This window comes from Otolemur garnettii, unplaced genomic scaffold (assembly GCF_000181295.1).
Source record: "Otolemur garnettii isolate 467f Iridium unplaced genomic scaffold, OtoGar3 scaffold00086, whole genome shotgun sequence".
In the NCBI taxonomy this organism is placed as follows: Eukaryota; Metazoa; Chordata; class Mammalia; order Primates; family Galagidae; genus Otolemur; species Otolemur garnettii.
The window spans coordinates 739435-745919 of NW_003852481.1; the positions used below are offsets into that span (position 1 = coordinate 739435).

The window sequence follows — 6485 nt, forward strand, 5'->3', positions numbered from 1 at the left end:
ACTCAGGAGGCTGAGGCAAGAGAATCTCTTGAGCCCAAGAGTTTGAGGTTGCTGTGAGCTATGATGCCATATCACTCCTGAGGCAAAAAAGTGAGACTCTTCCTCAAAACAAAAAACAAACAAACAAAAAACAACAAAGCTGCAGGCCAAGTGTGGTGGCTCACACCTATAATTCCAGCACTTTGGAAGGTTGTACCAAGAGAATCACAAAGGTCAGGAGTTCAGGACCAGCCTGGGAAACATAGCAAGACCATATCTCTACAAAAAATAAGAAAAATTAGCAGAGTGTGGTGGCATGCGCCTATAGTCTGAGCCCTGGAGTTTGATGCTGTAGTCAACTATGATCAGGCCACTGCACTCTGGCCTGGGTTGACAGAGTGAGATCATGTCTCAAAAATAAAAACCTCCTGAGGGAACTTCCAAAAGGTCCATCACAAGAAAGAAGAAAATGCTAGGCCGGGCACAGCGGCTCACACCTAGAATCCCAGCACTCTGAGAGGCTGAGGAGGGTGGACTGCCTGAGCTCAGGAGCTCAAGACCAGCCTGAGCCAGAGTGAGACCACATCTCTAAAAATAGCCAGGCATTGTGGTGAGCACCTGCAGTCCCAGCTACTTGGAAGGCTGAGGCAAGAGAATCCCTTGAGCCCAAGAGTTTGAGGTTGCTGTGAGCTATGATGCCACAGCACTCTACTGAGAGCAACTGAGACGCTGTCTCAAAAAAAAAATGCTGTCTCCCCTGGATAATGTTGCAGGAGGATCATGAAATGCATGAGATGACTGCCCTTTGACAGACCTAGAGGGAGGCAGTCCAGACTGGAGGAGGAGGGGGAGGACAGACAGATTCCCAGGTCATCTCCAGGACAGAGATGCCAACGATAGGTGCCTCGTGTTTCTGGATTCACTGGAAGGTAGCTTATAACCCTGGCAAACAGTTTAGGGACACATCAGTGCTAGGGACATAGAAAAGTAAAAAAAAACAATAAATAAGAGGCAATTATTATCTCCAGGGGGAAAAGCAAGTTACACCAGGAAGGTAATACTCATGGATCTCTGTGTGTAAAGGCAGAATACAGAGAGTTATGTGTGCAACTGAAAGAGAGAGTGGTTCAAGGACCCGCCACAGGAGAAAGTCAAGAGATAACACCTAAAACTGAAAATTAAGAAATAGTTATATAAACAAACAAACAAAAAGTAGATAAATATTAAAAGAAACAGCTACAAGGGTTTAAAGTGGTTGCTCCTGGGAAGTATAAAAAATTAGATACTTATGCAGGAAGCCGACCCCTGTTTTCATAGTGTACATTCTAGTATTCTTTTACTACTTTAATATAAACGTTACATATTTATTTTTACATGCATATATTTACATATACTTTGCATATTTATTATTGGATAAGAAATGAAATTCTAATAATAAAAAAACCTACATCTACCTCATGGGTTATTGTGGGAAGTGAGATAATATGTGAAATGCTAATTGCAGAGACTCTAGCTTACAATATGTGCTCAGAACATGCTAGTTATTTTTATTATTGTTGATCTGAAAAAATTCTAAATATGAAGTGATAAAGAAAATTACAAAGAAAAAGCAATCAAGTTAAAATCCCACTATGCAATAATAACCAGCATTAACACTGGGTGGCCACTTTTTAAAGTATCTCTTCATCCATATATACAAATAGAGGTTGCTTTGAAGCATAGGTGAATACATAGTTAAAAATTTTATTAGAATATTATCATGGAAGTATTACAGCTCTTTTAGAATTTGTCTAGCAGGTTTTCCGGTCTCTACTGGAAGACCCCCTCTCCCAATATGGTAAAAAAAAAAAAAAAGAATATTATCATGGTCTATGGTCTACATATTAATTTTTTATAAAACATAATTTTAGATTTATAGAACATATGTAAAAATGATACAGAGAGTTACTGCATATCCCTTAACTCAGCTTCCTGTATTGACATCTTACGTTGCTATGGTGTATGTATGAAAACTAAGAAATTAAGATGGTCAGAAGCACTATCCAGGTTTTTAGCTATTTTTTGCTTAGTTTCTTGGCCTATTGAAAGGTTTTTACCAATACCTCTGTGTGTGTGTGCATGTGAGCGCCTACCATAGCCCAGCAGTGTTTAGGTTTACTTTTCTTTTCTTTTTTCTTTATATTGAGACAGAGTCTCACTATGCTGCTCTCAGTAGAGTGCTGTGAAATCACAGCTCACGGCAACTTCAAATTCTTGGGCTTAAGTGATTCTCTTGCCTCAGCCTCCCAAGTAACTGGGACTATAGGGACCTGCCACAATGCCTGGATTTTTTTTTTGGTTGCAGTTGTCATTGTTGTTTAGCAGGCCCAGGACAGGTTTGAACCCACCAGCCCCCGTGCCTGTGGTTGGCCCCGTAACCATTGAGCTCCGGGCACTGAGCTGGGTTGACTTTTCCACACCCTTCTTTTTTCTTTTTTCTGAGATACTGGTCCCTTAAAGTCCTGACTGTTTTGCTAAGCTTGACCTTCAATTTTTATCTACTCAACCCCATAAAATTGCTGAAAGTTCTGCTGGCTTCTTTATGTGTTAGTAGCAGCCCTCTGCTCCGTTTCTAAGCATTTCCCTGAAAATCTGGCAAATCAGCAAATACTCCAAGCAGAATATCGCCCCTACATGTAGGATGATGGGCTGGCTTCAGTGAGCTTCCCTTCTCTCCTGTATCTCAGCCCCTCAGGTAGACTCACTGTGCTGGAAGTTATATCATCTGCATCTGTAGCCATATCCGTGTCTGTGTCTATATTCAGCCTCTCTCCTCTCCCCCAGTTTTCCTAGTTGTTTTCAGAAGTGAAAATAGTAGAATTTGTTCAGGCTTCTACCACTTTCCCTCTTGTTACTGTGATTTTGAGCTTGCTGTTTTTGTTTTTGTTTTTTTGAGACAGAGCCTCAAGCTATCCCCCTGGGTAGAGTGCTGTGGCTTCACAGCTCACAGCAACCTCCAACTCCTGGGCTCAAGCGAGTCTCCTGCCTCCGCCTCCCAAGTAGCTGGGACCACAGGCGCCCGCCACAACCCCCAGCTGTTTTTTGGTTGCAGCCATTATTGTTGTTTGGCGGGTCCAGGCTGGATTCGAACCCGCCACTTTAGGTGTATGTGGCTGGCGCCTTAGCCACTTGAGCCACAGGCGCCGAGCCTGAACATGCTGTTTACTGAGTCTTTTCTCCTTTCTCCTTACTTATTTTTGAGGCTAGCTCCAACTTCAAGATTCTACTCCATCATCACCTACTCTGATGGTCACTCCCAAGTCTAGTTTAGATATTCCCATGGCACCTTGAGCTCATTTCTTAATATTTCATTTTAAAATTACTTAATGCAGTTTCAACCTATAGTCTAAACTCCTTAGGGGCAGATATTTTATCAGTTTTATATCCCCAGTGCCTGGGGCATGTACTAGTTGCTCAATACATGCAAAGTTGAAATTCAAAATGCTATAATTGTGCTGTATGTTCTTTGGACTTTGGAGGGACTTGATAAGAGTGAATAAGTAAGAGATATAATTTATTCTTCTATTAATGTTCCAAGTGTAGATAGACTTATATGATACAAGGGCAAATCTTATTAAGAGGGGATTTCCCTATCCATGAATGCTGTAGGAAAACCCTCCCTCTCACAGTCAGCCCTGGCAGACCAGGCGCCCCCTAGTGTTTGGATAGGCTGTAGTGCTAATGATTCTTCTGCTTATGGTTTTCTGCCAACATGTTCCAGCCTCCAGAACAGCCTACCAGGATTGCCTGGGGATAGTGCTGCCACGTGGCCGTTCCATATCTTAGGAATCTTGACTCAAATCCACACATTTTATCATTAATTTGTTAAATTATTTAACTGGAGCATTGATACTCAACTTTTTCCACTATTCAACATAGCCCAGAAAATTAGATACCATATAACTCTCCTCCCAAATGTACTCCTTATATCTCAGCCAGTTAGAGTGCTGAAATTATCCTACTGACTTGATCTTATTGGTGAGTTGACCCAGGCTTTGCTTTAGTTATTCTCCTGTCTGGTATTCCTTTCACCCGTTAGACCTGCTCTAGAACCTCTTTTGTTGTTGTTGTTGTTTTGCCCAGGAAGCTCATTACAGTTGTACTTGCAGACATTCTAACAAGTTTCCTTTCCTCAGCCTTACCCATTACCTGCTTGAATAGCTATGACAAAGGTTTGACAATTTAAACTCAGTATTGAAGTTGCACATAGAAGAAATAATATCCCTCAAACAACCACCACTGCTCATCATCTGGATTTTTTTAAAAGCTCATATGTCCAGGGAACTTAGTTTATGCCTATTCTGAACTACACAAGTTATCAAACTCCAGCACATCATGGAGTCTTTATTTTATTTTCTTTTTTTTGAGACAGAGTTTCAGTATCTCACCCTTGGTAGAGTTCTGTGGAGTCACAGCTCATAGCAACCTCAAACTCTTGGGCTTAAGTGATTCTCTTCCCTCAGCCTCCCAAGTAGCTGGGACTACAGGTACCCACCACAACGCCTGGCTATTTTTTGTTGCAGTTGTCATTGTTGCTTAGCAGGCCTGGGCTGGGTTCAAACCCACCCCCATTGTATGTGGCTGGCGCTGTAACCACTGTGCTACGGGTGCCAGGCCAGACTGTGGAGTCTTTAAAAGTGATTTTTCCTATACTCATTGCCTCCATCTCTCATCTGAAATGATTAGCAGCTCTAACTCTGTTTCTACATTTTCATGCCAGGAGAGGGCATGTCCATGGAATGCAGATGAGCAACATTTCAAGGTCCACCGATATTTCTCGAAGAAACCAGTCAATAGCTTGTTCCGTGGGTATCTCTCCTAAATCAAACCTCTCACAGTTCTCAAGTACATTCTGATGTCGTTGTTGCTCAGAGTATTGCTAAAAATAAGGATGAAGTTGCTTAATTCAACTTGCCTTGATGGGTAGGCTGGTTTCCATTCCCTTCCAATCCCCTTTCCACATGGAAAACAGAGTTGGAGATAACGATTCTTGACATGGCAGCCCTGGTAGATCTAACCACCGGCATACCATTTCTTCAGTTGATCTTTTATTAAAGGGCCATGGTCACTTATTTCTACAAGTTAGTTACCAGTCAAGATATCCACTGTAAACAACTTGTACTGTTTATATCCCAGAAACATGAGTAGTTATTGCTCCATTTGGTTGGTTATATTTACCTATCCTGGTCACAGACAAAATTGCAAATGGAAACAAGGGTTTTTGGCATTCAATTACTGTGTATATTTTATACTTTACGTAGTACACAATATTTTTATTGTTCTGTATAATACCTGACAGTGTCCAGTTTAATTGAATTTGAAGCTGAAAGTGACAAAAACACAAAGCTTTCTTCTAAAATATGAATGAAAGGCTGGGAGCCGTGGCTCACTCCTGTAATACTAGCACTCTGGGAGGCAGAGGCAGGTGGAATCCTGAGCTCACAGGTTCATGACCAGCCTGAGCAAGAGCGAGACCTTGCCTCTAAAAATATTGGGTGTGTGGTGGGCGCCTATAGTCCCAGCTACTTGGGAGCTGAGGCAAGAGAATTGCTTGAGCCCAAGAGTTGGAGGTTGCTATGAGCTATGATGCAACAGCACTCTACCAAGGGTGACAAAGTGAGACTCTGTCTCAAAAATAAATAAGTAAAATAAAATAAAATAAAATGTGACTGAAAATATATGTTATGGAAGTTATACTTGGAAGGAACTGAATTTTGCACAACAATCAAGTGTTCCATATTCTTACAGTAGGCTTGGATGGCATTAGACCATCATTGGGGTCTAATCAATACCCTATCACTTTAATAAATAATTCTTTCTCTGTTTTCAGGAATCCTCCAGATGGCACTGAGCCAAATTTAATAGCCAAATACGATAACCATGAGACTGAGCAAAGACTAGCTAATTTCAAGATTCCTGTTCATGTTTCACTCACTTGAAGGAAAACACTTTGCACTATTTTGTGTATTAAGAGTAATCTCCTGGTGGTGCCTGTGGCTCAGAGGAGTAAGGCGCTGGCCCCATATGCTGAAGGTGGTGGGTTCAAACCCAGCCCTGGCCAAAAACTGCAAAAAAAAAAAAAAAAAAAAAAAAAGTAAGTTAACAATGAAAGAAAAACTATCACAAAATCATTTGGGAAAATGTTATTTTTAGTGAATGCTTTTATAATAATGAAACTAATCTTAAAAGCAGGTATCCTGATGCTTGTTGGAAATGCTTGTATGTTATATATGCCCCTAGTTGTCAACAAGTTTACCGCTTTTCATGAGCTTTCCAAGTACAACCACTTAGACGTTTGAACAATATTGAAGAAAGTGAGGTATGACTTATATCATTCATTGAACCTGGAATAAGTCAAGATCTATTTATAAGTATAATTATAAAACTAACTTAAGTCAAAAGATTCTCTACTTCACCTACCGGTCTTTACATGGACTCAAGGGAGCCAGAATAAATTCCCTAATCCT

The 6485-nt window shown here is 40.9% G+C and overlaps 1 non-coding gene across 1 annotated transcript; it reads left to right on the forward strand.

Annotated features, from left to right (window-relative positions):
* Positions 1-1742: 1742 nt before the first annotated feature.
* On the forward strand, positions 1743-1804 carry LOC111726920. Its single transcript, XR_002774584.1, has one exon. It is a non-coding gene; the product is annotated as a U7 small nuclear RNA (small nuclear RNA).
* Positions 1805-6485: the final 4681 nt, after the last annotated feature.